General features: G+C 43.7%; 1 protein-coding gene across 1 annotated transcript in view; it reads left to right on the top strand.

Annotated features, from left to right (window-relative positions):
* The window catches only part of LOC124231562 (rho guanine nucleotide exchange factor TIAM1), a 352,980-nt gene that overhangs the window by 84,055 nt on the left and 244,362 nt on the right, over positions 1 to 24,563 (top strand). Inside the window, exon 3 of the mRNA XM_046648352.1 lies at positions 10,780 to 10,839. The gene's annotated coding sequence lies outside the window, so the exon portion shown is untranslated. The remainder of the gene's footprint in view (positions 1 to 10,779; positions 10,840 to 24,563) is intronic.

Here is a 24,563-nt window from a genome sequence, read left to right as displayed (position 1 = left end):
TAGCAGGAGTGAAATGCTACAGATAAAGGATAGCAGGGTGCAAGGCGATTGCACTGCAATTTTAAATACATTGGTCAGGACTGGTCTGATGAGAGGGGGCTTTTGGGCAAACACTGGAAGGAAGTGTGGATATTAAGGAAGAACATTCTGGAAAGAGGTTATAAGAGCCAGTGCCAAGGCTGTGAGGAGGGGGCATCCCTTAGTCTGAACAGGGAGCGGGCTAGTAGAGAAGGGCTCAGTGAGGTGAGTAGGCCAGGTCATTCGATCTTTGTAGGGCAGTTAATTTTTTTCCCTTTTTTGGCTATTTCCATTTTAACCCATGGACACACCTTCATTCTATTACTGCTCTTTCATCCGATGACTTTCCCTAGACCCCACCTTTTCCTAATATTTCTTGACATCCCCCCACTGAAGTTCTCTCTGGTCTTGATGGGTGAGACTTGGGACTCTGGTTTAGTTCATCCTCCTGGCCACTTTCTATCTGACTCTTCTTTAACTTTTCCCTGGCCCGTCTTCTTTCCTCCCTTGCTCATGGCTTTGCCTTTCTTAGCACATTCTGCCTTTGTGCTTACTCTAGAGCAGGTTTTGTTTGAAGCGCTTAACGGTTACTAACTAATTTAATCATCAGGAGCGAGCTTGGGCGATGGGCACTATTGCTTTGTCTGTTTTATGAGTGATGACATTGAGGTACCGAGAGAATGCGTAACTTGCCGGTGGTCCCACAGCTAGGAAGTGCTGGGGCCCAGTCCCTGGCCATTTGCTTCCAGCATGTGGGCTCTTAGCCATTGTGTGATGGACACGTGTCCGTAGCTGACCTCCCTCCTGAGCTTCAGCCCAATCACTCCACTTTCTCAGGGATGCATAACAAATAACTACAAATGCAGGGTCTTAAAACAACACACACACTTAGGAGCTCACGGGTCTGTGAGTCAGGAGTCTGGGCAGTTTCGTGGGTCGTAAGGTTATAATTTAGCTGTTGCCCAGGCTGCATTCTCATCTGGATGCTGGTCTGGGGAAGAAGCTGCCTCCAGGCTTGTTGCTGGTATAGGGAGAGTTCATTTCCTTGCGGTTATGGGACTGAGAGCTCTGGATTCTTCCTGGCTGTCAGCTGGACGCTGTCCTTACCTCGTAGCGGCTGACCACATGTCCTGAGACAGGGGCCCCTCCATAGGCAGTTCACAACCTGGAAGTTTGTCTGCTAAGATGGAGTCTTATAGAATGAAATGTAGCCACTGGAGTGACATCCCATCAGCTTTGCCATATTCTCTTGGTTAGAGTCAAATCACAGGTCCTGCCCACATTTGATGGGAGGGGCTGGGGTCCCCTTAGGATGTGCCCTCCATAGGATGGCTCACTGATCTGGAAAATTCACCCTGAAACCAGAACTCACCATTTTCCCTCTTCCCAATTCCTGATGTCTGTTAGCATTACGTCTGGTCTTCCAGCCACCAGATTTTTAGCCTGGCCATTAACAATTGATATCTCTCTTTCTTTGTCATTTCCATCATTCTTTCACTTACTAAGTCCTCTCAAATTTTCCTGGAAGTGTCCTTTGAAATCTATCTTCCTAATCACTGACTTTTGTACCTCTCTCTCTCTCTCTGTTTTTGTCTTTCTCTGACACACACTCACATACACCCAGCCACCCACCCACACACACAGGTATTGGGTTTCCCCTAGAGTCTAATGTTAACCTAATTTTCCAGCCTTTTCCTGATGTTGTCTCCTGTTTCCTGGGTTGTCTCCCTTCTGCATTTCTGCCCTGTTGGTTCAGAGCTCTTGTCCGCCAGGGATGTCTTCAGTGCCCCCTCCAGCTGTTGCCAGCAGTGTTCTTCCCACCTCGCCCAAGCATCCTGGATTGCCCCTCTCTCTGAGCTCCACTTATACCTGTGCTCTTCACCTGGCTTCATGCTGGAACCATCAAGGTCACTTGAATTGGATTACTCAACCGTGTCTAGACTTGGCTAACTTCCCTGTACACAGAATTTTTTTTTTTATTAAAGTAATGTTGGGTGAATTATCTGAATTAAAATGCTCATGAGAAAAATATGATATAGTAAATCAAGTATGCTCTTTGGCTGTCTGAGTCCCCCTGGATGCCTGTCCCTTTGGCTGGCTCTGCCTCAGGTTGGGCACCCCAGACATCCGCAGGCGTGGTTGATGGCCAGCACCAGAATGCCTGTGGCCCAGTTGACTGGCCGCACCTTCTGCTGGAGGCCTGATTTATGCACAGCTCAGAGCTACAAACCTCTCTGCGCTGTCATACAGGTGACAAGGCCTCTCCTTGCATGTGGGGCCTCAGCCCTATCCATCTTGCGTGAACTTTTTTCCTGTTAAATTCTCAGTTTGGCTTCTTAGCTTAATTGACTTCTGGATGGATGAGGTGCTGGTTAATGAAGTCTGAAGCCCACAGGGACGGTTTTGATGAACTCTCAAGGAGGGGAGAGGGCCACCATGTCCCCCTTGGCCCCTCTGCAGGTCAACACTGCTCTTTGTCGGGGTCTTTTGGGTGCCTGCTGTGTGCTCTGCACTTTCCAAAGCCCTGGGAAGCCAGAGGCAGAGAGGAAGCACCGGTTCTGCCTTGAAGGAGCTTAGATCTGAGTGGGAAGCGGGGTACCCGGGAGAAAAAGCGGACTTGGAGGAGGAACCGCCGTGGTTCCTGCTTCCTGCAGGGAGTTGAGCACGCTTGTTGGAGAAGATCTAGGCCTCGCTTCTCTGGAATAGGAGAGAAGCCCGTTGTTTATGACAGGGAATTTGGAAAGGGCCCTTTAAAGGAAGTGACTTGGGGGGATTGCCATCTTTTGATAGGATTTGGAGTTGTCTTATGTATTCTGGGAAGGACGGAATGGAGTCCCGCCTCTGCCTCATAACAGCCGGTAGGGGAGAGGGCAGCTGTGCTCCCCAGGGGCAAGCAGTCCTGTTCTCTGCAGCTGCATTCTCCTCCACCCGCTCCCTCCGTCATCCCTTCAGTTTGGTTTCAAGGGGAGGGGCAGGGCTGCCTATGTGGTTGCTGCCTGATAACAGACTGGTTGCCCAGAGGAAGTCCCCCAGGCTCCACACACCTTCCTTCTTTTTTTGAAACCTGCCAGACATTTGCTTTTCTGCCTGATCTCATCAGGCCCAGGCTGGTGCCTTTCTCACTTGGTCTTGGTCAGTTTGCAGGGAGCTCTCCTGATGCTTTCCATAGTAGGTTACCCTGATGCCAAACCCAGTCCCACCCAAGAAAGAGCAGTGAGTTGTGACAGTTACTAGGCAGGTTTCTCCGTGGAAGTAGCTGGTATTTTTCTGAGTGGAAACTTTGTGGAAGGAACTAGTGGTTAATTAAAAAACAAAACAAAACAGCTATGATTTTTTTTTTTTTTTGAGGAAGATTAGCCCTGAGCTAACATCTGCTGCCAATCCTCCTCTTTTTGCTGAGGAAGGCTGGCCCTGAGCTAACATCCGTGCCCATCTTCCTCTACTTTATATGTGGGATGCCTACCACAGCATGGCTTGACAAGCAGTGCCATGTCCGTACCCGGGATCCGAACTGGTGAACCCCGGGCCGCCAAAGCGGAACGTGCGCACTTAACTGCTGCACCACCGGGCGGCCCCCTTTTTTTTTTGATGAGGAAGATTAGCCCTGAGCTAACATCTGTTCCTCATCTTCCTCTGTTTTTGCTTGAGGAAGATTAGCCCTGAGCTAACATCTGTGCCAGTCTTCTTCTATTTTGCATGTGGGATGCTGCCACAGCGTGGCTGGTGAGTGGTGTAGGTCTGTGCCCAGGATCTGAACCTGCAAATGCAGGCGACTGAAGCAGAGCATGCTGAACTTAACCATTACACCACAGAGCTGGAGCCCAGCTACTATTTATTTTTTTTTAGGAAGATTAGCCCTGAGCTAAGTGCTGCCAATCCTCCTCTTTTTGCTGAGGAAGACTGGCCCTGAGCTAACATCAGTGCCCATTGTCCTCCACTATATATGTGGGATGCCCACCACAGCATGGCTCGACAAGCGGTGCCACGTTCGCATCCAGGATCTGAACTGGTCAACCCCGGGCCACTGAAGCAGAGTGTGTGCACTTAACCACTGCACCACTAGGCCGGCCCTCCTCCTCTTTTTTTTGCTGAGAAAGACTGGCCCTGAGCTAACATCCGGGCCCATCTTCCTCTACTTTATATGTGGGATGCCTACCACAGCATGGCTTGACAATCAGTGCCATGTCCGCACCCGGGATCTGAAATAGTGAACCCTGGGCTGCTGAAGCGGAACGTGCGAACTTAACCGCTGTGCCACTGGGCGGGCCCCCCAGCTATGATTTTTTTAGGCATCTACTGTGTATCTGGCATTGGACTAAGTCCTTAACATCCATTGCTTCATTTGCTCTCCAGAACAATCTTTGTAGTGGATGCTGTTAGCGCATTTACTCTTGCAAATGGGGAAACTGAGGCTGGGAGAGGTCAAGTACCTTGGTCACAGGGATCTTCAGAAGTGGAGGCCAGAGGACTCAACTAGATATAGCTGGACTCTCTGAGCCAAAAAACTCATGCCTTTTGAGAGCTGCCACGGTTCTGAATGTAGAGTCCTGAGGGATGGGGAAGTTGTAGCCCAAGGTCAGATGCGGAGTTGGGATTGAATGTTTGCAAAACACCTCCATGGTCGGCCCCTGTCCTTGGGCTTCTCTGCGTTGCGCTCCTACCTTAGATTCCGTCCTCTAATCTTTCCTGGTATAGGTGCTTTAGGAGTTACCAGTATTTCTCATGTGTTTGTGTTGGGGCCTGTGACACTCTGACTATCATGATGGTTAATTTCATGTCAACTTGACTAGACTACCTAGAGCCCAGATTTTCGGTCCAAATGTTTTTCGGAGTGTTTCTCTGAGGATGTTTTTGAATCGATAGACCAAGGTTGAAGATTGCCCTACCTAATGTGCATGGGCTTTGTCTAATCCGGTGAAGGCCTGAATAGAACAAAAAACAGACCCTGTCCCAAATAAGGGGCAATTCCTCCTGCCTGACCACCTTCAAGCTGGGTCATCAGTGTTTCTTTTCTGCCTTTGGCCTTGGGCTGGAACTATACCCTCAGCTCTCTTGGGTCTTCCGCTTGCCAGCTGCAGATCTTGGATTTGTCAGCCTTCATCATTGTGTGAACTAATTCTTTGTAACAAATGTCTCGCTCTCTCTCCTTTTACATATATATATGTATATAAATGTGTGTTTGTCCTCTGTGTCTCTGGAGAACCCTGACTAACCCAAGCTCATCCAGGTTGCTGTCCATCTCCTTATTTCCCAGGTCAGCATTATCCGGCTAATCTTCCAGTGGATGAAGCAGAGAAGCGTCTGAGCTGCAGTCCCTCCATCTCCATTTGGTTCCCTCCCTCCTTCGTCTCTGAACTCACAGCTCGATTTTTAACACAGATAACTCATTCTCACATTCTTCCTCCTCTTCCAGTTCTTTTGCAATGACTTTCGGAAAATTTCTTCCCTCTTTCTCTACTGTCTCCATCTTCTCTGCTTTTTGAAATCATTTTCTCTTCCCTTTTCCCCTGCCTCTTGCTTTTCTTTCTCCTTATTATCCTATTGATGACCCAAAATGGTCCTCATATTTGTGGTTCATGAGGTTCAGGGTAGTATTGGGATCATTCATCTTTAAATGAAATTCTTAATAATAAACAGGGCCACTGGTCTCTCAAGACCACTGAAAATTTCCAAGAGTGTCTCTAGCCATCCTATTTTCTTCTAATTAAATTTACTTTTCTTTAAGCACCAGCTTTTACGATGAATAAAATATTTCCTTTTGAACTTAACTGTTTGGCTTTAATTTTCCTGCAAGATTTGCAACTTTTCTGTTTTTCGCATTGTTTTCGTTGAAGATGTGTAGCACATTTATAGCATTTTGTGTTGAAAAGGCTTTGGTGGGCCAGCTGAGTGGCCCAGCTGTGGCTGTGGGGCACCGTGACGGAAGGTCTTCCTTGTCCCACCTTCCGATTGTGGTGAATGAACACCTCCCATTGGTATGTTGGGGATGCTCCATATTTCTTTCCTGTTTCCTTTGCCTTCTCTGTATCCTTCTCATTCATACCTCATCATTCCGTGGTCTTTACTCAGGAATGCTCGTAAACTTGCACTTGACGGTACAGTAACTGGTTCACTATGGAAGCCAGCCTGCGAGCTTCCGTGGAGGCCCAGCCAGCTCTCTGAAAGTGAGCACCAGTGAGTCTCAGCACAGGACGAATGGAATTGTGCAGGACGCCTCTGTTGCAGGAATGGGTGTCTGGGTCACGGGGCCTGGTATGGCCAGAAGTTACGTAACTACCTTAAGTAGAGAACAGCAAGAGGTTGCTTATAATTTTCAGCTGTAGAAATTTTGGCTAAAGGCACAGTTTAAAAATTGAAGCAACAGCACCGCCACTAAGCCCCCATAAATGGACCTCTCAAAACCCAAACCAAAAATACAACCAACAAAACCCCAATCTCCCCTTGGTTTTCCTCCTCCTTCTGAACGCATTCGTTTCCTGGGGCCAGGTAGGGCTAACTCATAAATTCAATGGATATATTCCAACTCAGGAAGTAATGGAAGGTAGTCTTAAATTAACTCTTCGGGGACTGCCTGGTGGTGCAACGGTTAAGTGTGCACGTTCCACTTTGGCGGCCCAAGGTCCGCCAGTTCAGATCCCAGGTGCGGACATGGCACCACTTGGCAAGCCATGTTACCTACTTGTTACTGATTATATCATTGTCTATAGCAAAAACAATAGTTGTGTTTGCATTCTCTTATTCTTAAAAAGAGTTACTGACATATATTTTTTTATTGTTAAATATTTAATGGCAGAATCCAGTTAATTTGGATATTAGATCATTATTTATCTGAGGTCCTAAGAAATAGTCCAGTCTCACTTTCCTCAAGCTGACAGATTTCGCTTCAGTGCTTATGGCGAATGTAGATATGAAATTAATATTGTAACAATTAGTCATTGATCTTCAACTTTTTCCTTGTAAATTCCCGGAGCATAAACTTGAAATTCATCAGTCCAGACCCCTCATGCTTTAAAACCGTTGCGGCATTGTAGATATTTCACTCCTCCCTTGAAATTTATTGCAATAAGGAATTTAGAAATCTGCTTTTATTGATTTTTATTTTTAAACCAGGAAGCTGTATTCCTTAGTTGCTGTTTTCCTGTGCTGATGTGGGCTGACTCAGCGCTATGCTTTTCAACAACAGGAAAGCCAGTGCAAATTCTAAATTTTAGTGCCTCGACTTAGGAGAGTGGATTAAAGTTGTTTGGTAAGTGCTGTTGTAATTTTCATGGGATGGCTTGTCTTCAACACTGTCCGCAGAAATACGGGTCCCGCTGCTGGGAGCTAAAGAGGTTAGAATTGATTTTCATAAGATTTTTCACTTAATGAAATCTCATCAATTTCTCTCCTCTGGGCTATTTTAATTTGAGCCCGAGGAGGGTCCAAGGATGGACAGTTTACGCACTGCAACTTCTCTTTGGCTTTTTGGGAGGCTGTGCTCCATGAGGTCCAGCTTTTATGAAATATGTTCTAAATGACTTGCTTGGGAGCCAGCTCTGTCTGATATTTTATGTTACATAACCAGTCAGAGTTGTGTTGCCGACAATGAATTCCAAGTCCCAGTTTTTAGGGATTTGCAAAAGGGGGAGGATACCGTTAGCCTCCTTGAGAACAAAAACTTGGAAAACTAGAATAATTCAGGGCTCATTATCCAAACCGTAGCTTTAAAAAATGATTCTTTTTGTCTCCAATATGCTTATTAGAAATTAGACTTTGAAAGCAGAGATTCCCAACTGATGGACCACAGAAGTCTGAGATCTGGGGATTTTCTTCCAACAGTGGTGGCAGTGGTCAAGTGACGTTTCTTACCCAAGGGCACGTGAACTGGTCAAGTATGGCTTCAACAGGCCAATTTGCAGGGCATGGGGAGAGAAGCCAGAAGCAGGAGAGTGCACTGAGGGAATATTAATGCTTAACTGCACATGATTATTTGTTAAAAACCATTTTTAAAAAATTATATCCTTCCTCAAGGGCAAAGAATTAATCCAGTGAGGATATATGGCAGAATGGTCAATAGACTCTGAACCCAATTCTAAAAGTGTTTTGGACTGTGGGGGCATCTGTGGCCCTCTAAGGTAATTGTCTTGTGGGGAAAGGTTGTCTTCTCCCACTTCCCACTGTTTTATAATGTCTGGGGAGCTGGCCCTGAAATGACTGTTCATTATTTCTTCTCCATTACTGGAGGGTTTAATTATTCCCAATGACTGAGCAGTTGGGGAATCTGACAGGCCTGGCCATGTCCCACAGTGGGCTCTTTGGGAACCCGTTCCTTCCCATCCTTCTTTCCTTTGTTTTTCAGAGCTAAAGCTGTGAAATGAAAGGTGGGTCCAAGTTTTCTAGTTTTTAGGCAGAAATCCTTTCTGCTTAAATTGCTCCAAGGTAGTTAAAAGATGTTTTCCATCCTGGATAACATGTGTGTTGTAGTGATACATTTCAATTTGATTTTTAATGTTTAGTTCACTGAAACATTGGATCAAAGCTGACTGATCGTGGGGGACTGCTAGTCCTGGTTCCTTCAGGGTTTGCCTGTGTGGCCTGGTGGAGGGTTCTTCCCCTCCTTTGGCTTATTTTCCTTCCTAAATCTTACTGAGATTGTTAAAGTGCAGAAGTCCAGGGCTCAGTCTTGACAAAGTCTCTCTTCTTGACCTTTAATCAGGCTCCTCTGAGCCCTCTTTTCATCTTGTCTGGACTTTGGCCCCTGGTTCTCTCTTTGGCCTGTCCAGCGCAGGCTTAGAAAAGGATCTAAGTTATCCTCCCACCCTTGAGGTCTGACCCCTCTTGATATCTGATCAAGTTCCTCATCCTCCACCTTTGATGTCTGTATCCTTGGCCTGTCTTTAAGCAAGAATCCCGTTAGGCCAGTTTAGCAAGAATCCTCCTATCCTTGATGTCTCCTCTTGGTAATTTTTCACTGGCCTCTTCACCCTGCTCCTTGGCTATACATCCTTACTTGTCCTTGTTATATTCAGAGTTGAGCTTGATTTCTGTCCCCTATTGCAATACCCCTATTACAATAGTCTTGACTAAGTCTTCCTTACCATTTTAACATATGTGAGAATAATTTTTTCTTTAACAACCTCTAGATTCTTAAGCAATATGTTCAAGATGAGACCCTGTGCATTAACTAGAGAAGGCTAACTCCTGAAAGAAAATCCAAAATTACAGTGGCTTTCCCCAACAAAAGTTTATGTCTTGCTCACATAAAGTTCTCTCCCAAATGGTGATTGCAGGACCCAGGCTCCTTCCATATTGTGGCTCTGTCATCTCAACATGTTCCTTCCACGGTCGCCATATTCCTGTGAGTCAAATCATGGGAGGGGAGAGAACATGAAGGCTCCTATGAGGGAGGACACATTTCTTCCACTCATATTTCATTGGCTAGAATCAAGTCACACTGTCACATTTCTCTTCAAAAGAGGCTAGGAAATGTTGGCCAGAGGAAGAGGGAAAGTTTGACACCAACAAATGAATCTGCCTTTTAAACAAGTGTCATAGGCATTTCTGATCTAAGAGGGTGCTTGGGCCACACTTTGAGAAACACTGTACATAATGATTGCCAAGTGCCTTTCAGTCCCCTTGTTCCATGATTCTGTCATGCTGGGACTTTTTGCATGGAAAAAAGCAAGCAACTCCTTCCAAAGTAAAAAGAGAAGTTGAACATACAAAATCACCGTTGATTTTTCTGCCCATATTCTAGGTTTGGAAAAACGTGTTGAGCTGTTCAGACCAGCTGATTAAACAGTCAGGGTTACCATCTCTTCCCAGTGGCTGCACAGTCATCTTGCTGCAACTCTTCTGCCTCGGGAACACATCAGGATATTACCTTGTGGTGCTTCATTCCATAATGGGATGCTGGGGACCAGAATGTGGAGCACAGGAAATGTGCTTGCTTCCCTTAGCAACTAACTACTGTGGATGGTTTGCTATTTCATTTGTCTCTTTAAACCCTTTGAAGACAAGGGTTTTCCTAACCTCTTCTGCTTAGAATCACTGATCTGGGACCATGAAAACTCTGACAGTATCTGCTATTGACTTGGTCATTTGTATTTTGATTTTTTAAAAGGCCAAGGATTTGGGTTTATTTTGTGTCAGGAATTAGACAGATGTGGGGACATGGTAGGGGAGGGAGCCAGAAGGATGGTGTGGGATCAGTTATCTTTAACTTCACCAAGCAAAGTTCATGGAATAAGAAGAAGTATTTGGATATATGTGAGATACGATTTGAGCAAATTGCAATTGTAAGTGAAAACCAGATTGTGAATACAGAGTCTTTCAGAGTTTTTTGGATTTCTAATTTCTCAACACCAGCAGTTACTAAGCTACTGGCAAATAGACACAGGCTCGTGGAAGTTTTCTGGGTTGAATATAATATATCAAACAATATTTACTATATTAACTAACATAGAGTATTAACTAATGTTTTTAGAATTTACTGTATGGCCTTTGTTGTTATCTTATTTCCTCATCCTAACAATACCAGGAGGTGTTGGTACTATTTTATTCCTGTTTTACCAGATGAGGGAGACTGAGGCTGAGGCACAGAGAGGTTAGGTAACTGTGCAAGGTTGCATTCTGGGTAATCAAGAGCTTGCTAACAATCAGAATCATAAGTAATCCATGACTTTGTTCCTTCTCAGTCTGATTTGTTGCGCATTAGCCATTATATTCTTGGACAACCAGTGGCTTTTGGAGACAACCTTCTCTTTCTTTCTTTTTACACAGAGATTACATGGCACAGAAGAAAGTGGTTCTATTTCCTTCCATGAAAATTATGCTTTCCGGGTGAGCATCCAATACTGCCAGTTTTTTGAGGATGTGGGTAAAGTCAGTTCTATTTCTTACCAGCTTTTGATGGTGTACACCATGCTCAGCTAGTATAGGAAGCTTATAAATATTAATGACTGGTCAACTATAATTTCTTTTAAAGATCATTTCATAGAATGTTACCAGTCAAATGCATTTTAAAGAATAGAATGCTTTTAAGGTTTCTGTAATTCTTCTCACGGGGTCAAGGGAAAATGGTATTGGGTCTCTTTGTGGGCAAATTCAGTTTTAGACATTGTGCTATCCCCCTCCTCTTGTCCAGCTGATAAACTAATCTAGTAAATTAATGGAGATGGCAGACTGCCCTTCCCAACCCATGGCAGACATCACCAATCAACCGTAGCACTTTTCGTTGGGCATGACGTCAGGTGAACACTACCAATTAATCATAGTTAGCATATTAGTTGAAACTTGGTTCTCACCTCTGGTTGACCTGTCTGTATTATCAAACAACTAAATGATTAATTTAGATCAGTGATTCTCAACTGGGGATGAATTTGCCCTCCAGGAGACACTTGGCGATGGCTGGAGGTAGTTTTGGTTGTGAGTTTGAGGGGTTTGCTGCTGGCATCTAGTGAGTGGAGGCCAAGGATGCTGCCACACATCCTACAATGTACGAACCACCCCCCTCCACCCAGACAAAGAATTATCCAGCTGAAAATGCCAATCGTGCCAAGGTTATGAAACTGATTTGATTTTTGGAGGGTTTCTTAAGAGTTAGTAAGGAGTAAGAGGTAAGATGCGGAAGAGGACTTTGGAGAGAGACCAGGATATCTGGGAAAAAGGGTGAGAAAGGGGTTATAGCTCAACACGTTAGCTTAAGGTAGGTCCGTACACAGATCTGTTACCTCTCTCCAGTGCCCTGTTTGAGAAACACAGCATAGAGTGTCAACTCTTGGAGAAAATTGTGAATACGTTTGTGTGACCCTGTAACATGGTCACTTCTTGGACCTTTGTGTTGTCTGGAGCTTAAGGGAGTTAGTAAAGAGTAGCTGATGACGGTAGCTGCTACATTCATAAGCCTCTTCATCTTCCACTGCCAAAAGGTTGATTGTCCATTAATGAAGCAATCTGAGATTTGAACCAAGATCTAGCCACGTCATGTCCTTTCTGAGCTATTGGAAGCAATCTAATTGTCCCAAAACAGAGAAATGGTTAAATAAACTGTGGAATATCCATATCACATAATTGTAGGATCTATCCCTGTTGTTAAGCGATGCCTGATTGTACTTTAATGTATTTTCCAAATTTTCTTTCATGAAGATAGATTGCTTTTGAGAGAAAAATGCAAATATTTTAGAGTTAGCTACAGTGAAGTTTCTATGTTTAAAATAAATGAATTCATCCTTTGGGGCCAAGGATCATTTGTTTGTCAAGTGGCTGCTATGGGCCAGCGACAGTGCTGGACACTTTGGAGGACGATAGATGAGTAGATACGTTCCACCATAGTAGAGCGAGTGCTAGTGTAGGGATGGGGATAAAGTTCTGTGGGACAATAGAGGGCAGAATGGCCAAGTTTCTTTACAGATGTGAAGGAAGGTTTCACCCAGGAGGTGGCATGTGAGGAGGGTCTTGGTGGCAGAGTAAGAGTTTATGAGGCAAAGAAGGCCTGAGGAACACCAGGCCAGTTTTTCTTAATGCTGCCTGAACTGTGAATGGGAGTTGAATGGGGTTAGTTCTGTCACATAATCTGTGAGTTGCTATGTGAGCAGAAGTCATCATTACGCTTTTTTATGGAGTCATTATGATGCTCCGTGTAGAAGTGTGAGTCACCCCGGGCTTTTTCTCCACTGGTCCTTTTTATATGACAATTAGATCGATCCTTTCCCCTGAATTACTAATTAAAGTCTTGTTTATGTGAATTGACAAGGCATTTCGTGGTCTCATGTCTTTAGAGTAACTTGACATTCCTGGGTCCATCAAAGAAACCCTTTTTACCTTATTGTGTTACCTTGTTGTTTTAAGCTCCAGGACTAAGAGCCTTTCAAAGCTGACTTGAATGAAGTTGGATGTTGGTTTTAAAGACATTAAGACTGTTTGAAGTCTGAGGTGGCCATTGTGGAACGTGGATTCCATTGTTCCTCTACAAACATGTTTAATACAGGCAGAGGGGTGGCCAGTTGCCCTGACGACATTCTTGGTGCGAACCTTGGAGATTGCTCGTAGAGAGGAAGCGAAGAATTAATCTTCTCAGGATTGAAGGGCATCCAACTGGTCTGTTTAGGTAGATCTACGCATAAATAGATTTTGAATTTAGGAAAGAAGATATATGTTGCCTGAGACTTTTAACCATAATGCTTTATTCATTCACTAATTAATGAATGAATTTGGTAGTTATTCATTGCGTGCCTACTGTGTGCCAGGCCAGAGGTCACTTGTCTGACAAACTCTACTCTCTAGAGGAACCCAGAGCATCCCAAAGGTCAAGCTGTTAACACAGATGCCACACAGTTCTGGCACCAGTGCTTTTGGCTTTGTTCTGGAGAGTCACCGCGGGTCTTGCACAGAGCCTTTCCCTACCATGCCCCAGTGCTCTGGACTTTGGGACTTGGAAGAATGGAAGACGCAATGAACTATAACTGCGATGAAAGCGTATCATCTGACGGTTGATGTTAGGGGTGGTGACAACCTGTTGGGAAGAGAGGAAATCAAAACTCATTATAAGATCAGGCCTGAATTTCAAGAGTTTAACAGTGTTGAGAAGAAAACTTTTCAGCACCTAAATGCGGTCTTCAAGGTATTAGAGCATAATATAATAACAGGTGACCATTGTCATCAAGAAACAAATGATTTTGTGTTCAGGAAACTCTGGTATCTTCGTTTCAAATGACGAGGTGGCGTGTAATCTATTTTAGCTCTGTCTCCTCCACTCTGGGAGACCTTGGGGCCCTGCCTGGGTTCCTCTCCTGGCAATTGAAGGCTTCACCTCATTTGTTTCTAGTCTGTTTGAGGTCACTGTCCTCTGCTCCTGTTATCCAATGTCTGAGAACCATTGTCTCATATATTCTTTCCTTTTTTTTTTTGCTGGGAAAGATTTGCCCTGAGTTAACACCTGTTGCCAATCTTCCTCTTTTTTTTTTCCCTCCCCAAAGCCCCAGTACATTGTTGTATATTCTAGTTATAGGTCCTTCTAGTTCTTCTGTGTGAACTGCTACAGCATGGCTACTGACAGACAAGTGGTGTGCTTCCATGCCCAGGAACCGATCCCGGGCCCCCGAAGCCGAGCGTGCCGAACTTTAACCACTAAGCCATAAGGGCTGGCTCTGTCCTTTTTAAAAAATTGTTTCAGGTGGGTGTTTAAATCTGGCCCCTGTTATTTTATTTTGGCTGGTTGTGAAAGTTCTGAAATGTATTCAACAATACTTTCTTTCCCTTTCAAAATAGATTTTAAGAAATTAAAAATCAATATTTGAACATTTAAAAATGTTAAGCTTTAGGTACATGGTAAACTTACATATGTGGAATAGCATGTTCCATGACTGTCTTTGATAATTATTTTGTTTTTGTGTATGATCTTGGAGTTAACATGTATCAGAGTATAAATCAATTATCACCCTTATCTTAAAGCATAATTAAAACCTCTCCTCTCAGCCATCAGGGGATCAATTCCTTTTTTAATTTGCTGCTTCTTCATATGTCGAGAAATCGTTCTAAGAGAAAAGCTTGAGTTTCTAAAGTTTGGTAGAAAATTGCCGTCTCTTTGGACTAAAAATACGGACTGTAAAACATAATTGCAGTTGAAGTAGAAATCGGATTACTCGATCTGTTTTCAGAGGTGGTGTTCGCAGATAGCGTAACTGATGTATTCCTCTTCTTCTTTTTGTACCCGGTTTGCTCAATCTAATCACCTGAATGTTGTTAACTTGGGATTAAGTGGAATTTCAGAAGATTTTGGCTTTTAAAGAGCAAAGTAAATTTAGCTCTTCTGCAAAGTCCCTAAAGATACCAATAACTGGAAATGGCATCGTTCATCCTGAAGAAGTCTTTCTTATCTTTTAAAGGCCAAGATCAAATCTAGGAAGACTTGCCTGACTCTCCTGTTCTCAAAAGGTCTAGCTTTCAATTTCTTTAGTACTTATTGTTTCAGTGGCTTATTTATCTACCTTAAGCCATTTTTGAAATGAGGTGAGGCAGAATGAAAAGAGCAAATAAAAAGCCTTTGCTTCAATGTTGGATGAAGATAGACTTATATAAATTTTAGTTTGTTTCGTATTTCTTTTGCAGTTTCACTTGGCATCTTTGATTATCAGTAAAGCAGGGCACATCTCCCCCGCCGCCTCCGTATCATTCATTCAGCCGCCAGACTTGTTTTTCCAACATGTAAGTCTGATCATTGTCACTCCCCTTTGACAGGAGTTACTGTATACAGATTGTAGTCCCCTCTTTGTGACATGGTATTTAAGACCTTCCACAGTCTGATTCCAGGTTATTTCCAGTGCTACCTCCATCACACGTTACCTTTCAGCTGTAGGGCAGATGGCTTGATGTTGCTGCGACGTGCTGTATATTTTAACACCTCGGGGTGTTTGCTGCTACTGTTTCCCTGGGAAATCTTTCTCCCTATGCCGTCCCCTCCCAAATCATGCATGTTGGCACATCCTCCCAGCCTTTACAAGTGGAATTGCTTCGTCTCTTGTCTAGATTCCTAGAGCTTTCTCACAAAGTGGCTTGCTGGTGTGTCTGGGAAGGAGATGGTCACTGTTACCAGGAAGGTACCACTCCTGGGTTTAGCACGGCCAGTCCACCATATAATTGTGCAGGTAGAGGAGAGGGGACAGAGTAAAGAATTATAGAAGGGCATTTGGGGAAATGATCTAGGCTTTAACCATTGAGAAGTTAGGAGCAAAAGAATACCCTCTGTCCATCTCCTCCTGTTTCTGGCTGTATTTCCCTTTGCCTGGAACAACATAGAAAGTACAATGTGTTTGTAAAACGTGCAGAGCTTTTCACAAAGAGTGTGTACCAAAAAAAGAGAATCTTGGATTTTTGATATTTTCACCCCCTGTTTATTAAGGTTTCTAGATTTCACAAAGGTGTGATCAAGCAAATAGTCGTCAGGGTCCATGTAACTCTGCACATCATGTTATGTTGCATTCTAGTGATGTTAGCTGCGTGTGTGGTTATTGGAAAGGATTTTATTTATTTAAAATAGTAAACTAAACAAACATGTCTCTCACCAATCCTGGGCACCTGCTAAGTGCCAGGCACTGTTCTTGAGGCTTTGGGATGCATTGATGAATAAGATATAGTCCTCACCTTCCAGGGTCTCATAGTGATGCTCAGCTGTTCTCACAGTGTGGTCCCCAGACCAGCAGCATCAGCATCGTCTGGGAACTTGTTAGAAATGCATGTTGTCAGGCCCCACCCTAGACCTACTGAATCAGAGCTCTGGGGGTGGAGCCCAGCAGGATGAGTTTTAACAAGGCCTCCAAGTGGAGAGAGAAAATCATTTGATACAGTCTAGTCAGAGTGGCTGAACGACAGTGTTGAGTGTACTGAGGAGTATTTGGGAAGATGAAGTTGATGGCAGTGGGGAGTCGGGTAGGTCTTCAGACGAATGAAGTTCAAGTTTTAATTGGTGAGTGGGTGGCCTTCAGATGAATAAGGGCAAGAAGGAGAGTATTTCAGGCCGAGAGAATCACATATGAAAGTACAGAGCAATCAGAGGGCTTGGTCACCTCTGGGGATCACAATTTTTATTATTGTCATTATGTTGTTATTATTACTATTATTTTTATGTCAGGGTCATAAGATGAGCTAAGCTGGCAAGATCAGTGGCCAGATGATGCCGAGAAGTTTGGCTTTTCTCCTGGAAAATAACTGAATGGTTTTTTAGCAATAAAGTGAAATAATATCAGATTTACAATTCTGTTGAATATGCCCAAAAAATAAGGTCTATTTTTCTTTTTTTGAAAGATTGGCACCTGAGCTAACAACTGTTGCCAATCTTTTTTCCTTCTTTCTTCTTCTCCCCAAACTCCCCCCAGTACATAGTTGTGTATTCTAGTTGTGAGTGCCTGTGGTTGTGCTGTGTGGGACGCCACTTCAGCATGGCTTGATGAGCGATGCTAGGTCCACGCCCAGGATCTGAACCGGTGAAATCCTGGGCCACTGAAGTGGAGTGTGCGAACTTAACCACTAGGCCACTGGGGCCCACCCTGTAGTTTTGTTTTCCACTTTTATTGTTTTATAGCTTTGCATTTTATATTTAAGTCTGTGATCCATTTTGAGTTAATTTTTGTGAAGGGTGTAAGGTCTGAGTCTGTCGTCTTTCTTGTTGCACATGAATGTCCAGTTGCTTCGGCACCATTTGTTGGAAAGATTGTATTTTCTCCATTGTGTTGCCATGGCTCCTTTGTCAAAGATCAGTTCACTATATTTATGCAGATCTGTTTCTGGGCTTTCTGTCCTATCCCATTAATCTATTTGTCTATTCTTTTGCCACACTCTCTTCATCACTGCAGTCTTATAGCAAATCTTGAAGTTGGGTGGTATCAGTCCTCCACCTTTTTCTTCTCCTTCAATATTATTTTGTGTATTTTGGATCTTTTGCTTCTTGGCATAATCTTAAAGAATTTTAATTCTAAAAAAAATTCATAAAATATATAGAAAATTGTAAAATTAGAAAATAGTAGAAGAAAGAAACAAGAGCTAATTCCTAGTTCAACCTAGATTGAACTATTATTTACCTTTCAGTTGTGCTTTGATGCAGTCTTTTTCTCTGTCTCGTTTTTGTTTGTTATATAGTGTGCATAATAAATAAATTTAAATTCTAGCTTAATATTTTCTCCCATTCAATGGGAAAAATGGTTGTGTTGCAAATGTCCCTAAATACTTTGTAAACATCTGTTTTAACAAGTGTTTAATGTTCCATGGTATGCTGTACTGGGGTTTACTTAACTGTCATTTGCATGCATGGTTAAACATCAGCTAGGGTTTGGTGAGTGTATTAGTCAGGGTTCTCCAGAGAAGGAGAACCGATAGGATATATATATCCATATACATCCATAAACACACGATTATGGAGCCCAAGTAGACCCATTATCTGCCTCTTATCTGCAAGCTGGAGAACCAGAAAAGCTGGTGTTGTAATTCAGTCTGAATCCGAACGCCTGAGAACCAGCAGCACCTATGTCTGAGGGCAGGAGTAGATGGATGTCCCAGCTCGAACAGAGAGAGAGGATTTGCTCTTCCTCTGTCTTTTTGTTCTATTCAGGCCCTCATTGGATTGGATGATGCCCACCGCGTTGGTGAGGATGATCTTCCTTGCTCAGTCTACCCATGCAAACGCTAATCCATTTCAGAGACACCCTCACAGACACACTCAGAAATAAAGTTTTACCAGCTGTCTAGGCATTGCTCAGCCCAGTCACGTTGACGTGTAAAATTAACCATCACAGTGAGGGATGTGGAAGAGGAATTAATCATGGGCATGTGACCCTGTGCACTTAGGGGAGCTGGAAGAACTCTGTGGAAGGCTGTTGTCTCTGCCTCTGACTGGACATGCAGTCAGGAAGAAAAGCTTCAGGTGATCTGAGGGAGCCAGGATACAACGAAGCCCACGTCTGTCTCTCACCACCTCCCAGCTCATGGCTTTGGGTGATTTGCAGAAGACCCCATGCCCATGCCCTTGCCCTTGGAGCTGCACAGGTGCCTAGCTCAGGAGCTGAAGGGGCTATGGCCCCGCTGCTACCCCATACAGAGCTCACCAACCTGACTCCACCGACTGCTCCACTTGTGCTTTCAAATCCTGGACAAACTCCTTTCATGGCCGACCATGATCCAATATGGTCCAGGAGAGGGAATTCTGGGAAATGTAGTTCCCACTTAGCTACAATGACAGGGTCCAAAACCCCTAGCGCTCATCTCTAATTTTTATTCTATTGTTAGGAAATACTGCAGTGGATATCTCTATTTCCGTAGAGTGCTTTTCCTAAATTTTGAATAATTTCCTTAGGATGGATCCTCCGAAGAGGAATTATTGCGTCAGAGTCTAAACACTTTTTAAAGTCTTTATGTGTCACCAATTTACTTTACACAAAAAAGGTCATATCAGCGATACCACCAGGGTACAGTATGAATAGTCTTATCTTCCTGCCCCTGGCTAGCACTGAGTGCTGTATTCTCTCCTTTAACATATTGAGCTTTCCATTTGAATTGTTTATTCCCATCCTTTAAGGCAAAGGTTTTTTTTTTTTTTTTTTTTTTTTTAAATTATATTGACTTTGCAACAAGTAACGACCAGTGGAAGGGCTATGCTTTGAACCTTGAGAGAATCACTTAATGGATGTTATGAGTAAGAGGTAAAACCACTTTCTCCTATTTCAGGGTCTTGCTAATTGTAATAGCAATAAAACCAGAGGTCTAATTAGATGACAGCTGCAGGAAGGGGTATTAGCAACTGCTGAGAAGGTTACACCCTCATTTGGTGCAAAGTTGCAAAAAGTTCTCTGTAGCCACACTCAGTTTCTATAAAGTATTTTGGGGTAGTTTTTGATTGCAAGGAAGTGATGATTTGCTTTCTCTTTTTAAACGGTTGTTTTTCTCTCTACAAGAGTACTTTTAATTTTACTTGGTCACCTCTAATCCTAAAAACATACTCTGTCATTTTCGTTTCTCTTGGGGCTCGTCTTTTGCTCTGTAATGTGTTTACTGTTGATTGCAGGCTGCAGCCACAACAAACCTCCTTTTCTTACTGTTCAGATGACTTTTCTTCCTAGTTAATTTTCAATAGGAACTGGCGTGAAAACCAAAACTTCATGAAAACCAAGTTAAAGTTAAAAAAAAACATGTCATCTATGACTCTATGTAGAACAGAATGTTTGGGCTCACTCTGTGTTTTGGTTTTTGCCAGTATGGTTTCCCAAGGGACTTCAATGAGTTTATCAATCAGATATTAGACCAAATTCCACCAACTTCTGAGTTTTAAGTCATATTTAATATTCCCTTTAAAGAATGGACCACAGTTGGTTTCTTCTGCCTCCTCCATCCCCGGATCAAGCAGCCAACCTACTGACCCAGTTTTAATGTAAATCAAACTTACACTTTCATAAACCATCAAATTTGAATATGTGTTTTCTGACTCAGACTAAAATGAGCTGAAATATACTGGCTTGTGGTTGTGTGCTTAGTTCTACTGGAAATGGAATGAGCCCATGGAGCCCCAAGCCCGTAAAGATAGCTTCTCATTTAGGAGAGAAATATGGTGCACAGTTTCATCTCTACTCTGCCTACTCCAAGGGTCAAAGAGTGGTCCCTGGGACCAGCAGCATGCCAGCATCATCTGGGAGCTTGGTAGAACTGCAGAGTCTCAGGCCTCTGCTCGGTGAACCAGAATCTGTGTTTTTGCAAGATCCCTGGTTGATTTCTATGCTCAGATGAGTCTGAGAAGTTCTGTCCTGGACGAAGCTGTCTGACCTGTTCCGCACCCATCACCCGCTATCTTTCACAGCCTCCCGCTTACTTCCTGGCGGGGCTTTGTTCTGGGAAGACTCAGGCCTGCGCAGTGGCCTCCATTTTATTGATCTGTGTACTGATTGGTCTTGCTGATGTTTTTGAAAATTCCTGAAATTCCTTGGAAGCAGTGACTTCAGTCCCTCTGATTTCTCCATTAGTGAAATCTGACCAAGTGGAGGCTGTTCTACTGTTTATCTGGGCATTCTTCTGCGTCTGGGAGGGCTGCTCTGGAGGGTGTGGCTGGGACAGGAGTTAGGAGATTTGAGATTGGATCTTTTTTTTAAAAATTTATTTTTAATTGTAGTAAAATATACAGAATATAAAATTCACCATCTTATTTTTTATTTATTTTGGTGAGGAAGATTGGCCCTGAGCTAACATCTGTGCCAATTTTCCTCTATTTTGTATGTGGGACGCTGCCACAGCATGGCTTCATGAGCGCTGTGTAGGTCCGTGCCCAGGATCTGGACCTGTGAACCCTGAGCTGCTGAAGCGGAGTGCATAAACTTAACCATTACACCACTGGGCAGGTCTCTAAAATTCACCATCTTAACCATTTCTAAGTGCACATTTTGGTAGTGTTATGTACATTTACATTGTTGTGCAACCAATCTGCAGAACTCCTTGTATCTTTCAAAACTGAAACTCTGTACCCGTTAAACCCTAACTCCCCATTCCTCCCTCCCCCGGCCCCTGGAACGCAGTTCTACTTCCCATCTCTATAGATTTCACTACTACTCTAGGTCCCTCAAATAAGTGCAATCCTATAGTGTGTGTCCTTTTGTGTCTGGCTTCTTTCACTTATTGTAATGGCCATTGTATGGATATACCACATTTTGTTTATCCATTTAATCTGTTGGTGGACACTTGGGTTGCTTCCATGTTTTGGTTTTTGTGAATAATGCTGCGATAGTTGAGCTACCATAAATTGCCTGAGATCTTAGACAAATCACTGAACTTCTGTATCTCAGTATCCAATCAATACTTTAAAAATAAGAAATCTCAGAATGTCTCATGCATTCTGTTTTTTTTTTTTTTCTTGAGGAAGATTAGCTCTGAGCTAACATCCACCACCAATCCTCTTCTATTTTTGCTGAGGAAGACCGGCTCTGAGCTAACATCTGTGCCCGTCTTCCTCTACTTTGTATGTGGGATGCCTACCACAACATGGCTTGACAAATGGTGCATACGTCCGCTCCCAGGATCCAAACCAGCGAACCCCGGGCCACTAAAGCAGAACGTGTGAACTTAACTGCTGTGCCACCAGCCGGGCCCTCATGCATTCCTTTAGCTCTACTTATATTATGCTGAATGAAATCAAACCTGTGTTTGTGAAAAAAGAAAAAAAGAAAATCAAGTGCCTTCTAAAAGATTTCCATGATTTCTCCTACTGATACTATTTACCCTTCTTGAGCAGACTTAACTTTCAAATATTCATAACAGCAGAACTTCTACAATTTTTAAAAGCAGTTTTATTGAGATATAATGCACACACCATACAATTCACCCATGTAAAGTACATCCACTGGTCTCCAGGATATTCTCAAGGTTACACAACTGTCACCACAATCTATTTCAGAATATTTCATCACCATGAAAAGAAACCTTGTGGCCCTCAGCAGTCACTTCTTGTTTCCTTCCAAACCTCTCCCTCAACCCTAGAGAATCACTAATCTACTTTTTGTCTCTATAGATTTGCCTATTCTGGATGTTTCATATAAATGGGATCATAAAATATGTGGTCTTTTATGACTGGCTTCTTTCCCTCAGCATAATGTTTTCAAGGTTCGTGTATAACTTTCTAGGGTGTCAACTGATTTCACATGCAAGGGATCCGTTTATCATCATCTGACCATTCGTAATGCCATCAGCCAGATGCAGGGGCCTAGAGTTATAGCAGTTGTGACCCCCAGCTGCAAAGAGCCTTCAGTCTTGTGGGGAAGATGGACATTAAGTGAATTATTACACAGATATTAATCACCAAGTGCTAATTTCTGTAATGGAGGAAGCTCGGATACTCTGAAAGTGTATAACAGGTGGAAGGCGAGGGGAGGCTGCTCTGACTTAATGCTCACGTCTTCAAGATGGTGCTGTCCACAGATCTCATTGGGACGTCCCTTCAATCAGTGTTCATTAAGTGACTCTGTTAGGCGATGATGACGTGGTAAAGAGTGAGACTTGGTCTGTGTCCTTGAGGAGCTCGCCTTGTCACAGGGCAGACAGCCATCTATGCTGGGTGCTGGTCCAGAGTGATCCTGGAGCATTCAAGGGAATCTTTAGGGAGCGATGAGGATGCTTGGCTGGGATTTTGAAAGGAGAGTAAAATTTCTTTAGGAAGCCACTATATGCATAGAGGGAAACGGACTTCTGAGTAGAGGTCAGAGCAGAAGTGTAAAGGTACTCAGTGCGTTCACTGGGGATGGGCCGTCAAGGAACCTCTTGTGGCCCCAGCGTGGGGAATAGCTACAGGAAGGAGGCTGGAAGGACAGATTGCTTCCAGTGTGTGAAGTATCTTAAAGCAAAGGTTATAAGCTTTGTCCTAGAGAGCTCAGATTTTCAACCTTTAATTCTGAGTACCCTCACCCCCATTTGAGGGGGTCAGTGCATTCCCCTTCTAACCGTGACTCACCACGAGTGGGAGTGAAGGTGACGTATCCTCTAGAAGCCCTTCTGGAGGGTGCCAGAATCTTCTGGAGGGAGCTGTCCTCTGGAGTGTCAAAAGCCATCGGAGCTTTTTTAAGCAGTTAAGGAGCAGCCAGTTCTTTTAGATCCGCTGAGAATAGAAACGCAAGAAGTTGGGAGACAGGCAGAAAGAAGTTGAATGGTGCTAGCAGCGCCATGGTATAAAGTTTTTCTGGGCCCAGACTTATGGGTGGAAAGGGGTGCTATGAACTGCCATTTATGGGTATTCACTGTCATGCTGTATAGCTGGGTAAATAGATGTGAGACTGTGGACCAAGCCCATCGTGGTTTCAGGGCCTATTTCATCACGTATCACCCACCTGGGTATCTAGGATTCTGCAAGATGCTCAAAAATGTTGTGTTGTGCAAGATCCAGCCATGACCATTGCAACGCAATCTGACCATCGTGTTGTGTTTGATGCATTATTACTCACGACAATTTGTAGATTCATTCATTTATTCATCCAACACTACATTTGTTGCATGGCCCTAGCTCTAGGCTGTGTGCATTCAAAGATAGATGCATTCCCACCCTCGAGTTGTTCACAGTGTGATCAGAGAAGTGGTACAGAGTTGCAGGCTTAGAGTTCAAATGTCAGCAGGCCTTGCCAGCATCTGGGTTCGATGAAGTCGGACTGACATTGATAATTAAAGTTCCCATCCTTGCTCCTATCTGGGTCTGTGGAACTCTTGTTCACTTGCAATGCCTCCCTCGGAATTTCTATGGATTCCCAAAGGATGGCATCAAATGTATGTGATCGTGGTTGGTCACAGCCACCAGAAGCATCTGCCTTGTTCTTCCTCTCTTGGCATGCCTTCTTTTGTCAGCCCCATGCTCTAGGAGCAGCTTGAAGGACTGTCTTGTCCGAGTCTTTATGAAGAGATTTTCCAGGTCCATGCCAAAGGGCGTGTTGCATGCAGAAGTGCTGGGGAATGGCTCTCTGACACCTGAGACTTTGTCATCTGGAAACTTAAGTAGCAGTGTTGGATCCTTGAGACTGACCGAGCCTCATGACACAGCTCTTTCAAAGTCTGCTCTAAATAATCCTCGCCATGATGGAGCACCAAGTTACTCTATCATGGTACCCTCTTTATTATCGTACGTGTTGGAACTTGAAATTATCTTGTTTGTTTAGTAATAATGGCCTCTTATTGCACTCTTACATGTATTGACTCACTGAATCCTGGCAACAGCCTCATGGAAGGTTGAGCAGCTTAGCTTGTTCTGGGATTTGAGGCCAGGCAGTCTGGCTCCAGAGTCCAGCTCCTAGCCCCTACGTATGTGTTTATTGTGTTTTTACCTAGAAGAATATCAATTCTGTGGAGCTTGTCTCTCTTAGTAGCAAAAAGAGATGGTGAACGAATGAGCAAGTGATCAATAAGTAGTCAGGGAGATTTCCTTGAGTCAGTAAGGCCTGGGCTAATGAGTACAGGAGTAACCAGCAAAGCTGGGGCGTGGGTGGAGGTGCGGGACATTCCTGGCAGCAGTCATGGATGGTGAAAGCTCAGGCACGAAGGAGTCATGTGCTTTGGGGTTGCTGGAG

Source organism: Equus quagga, chromosome 21, assembly GCF_021613505.1.
Source record: "Equus quagga isolate Etosha38 chromosome 21, UCLA_HA_Equagga_1.0, whole genome shotgun sequence".
In the NCBI taxonomy this organism is placed as follows: domain Eukaryota; kingdom Metazoa; phylum Chordata; class Mammalia; order Perissodactyla; family Equidae; genus Equus; species Equus quagga.
Note: the sequence above shows the minus strand (reverse complement) of the source record. Positions and strands in the feature narration are given on the sequence as shown.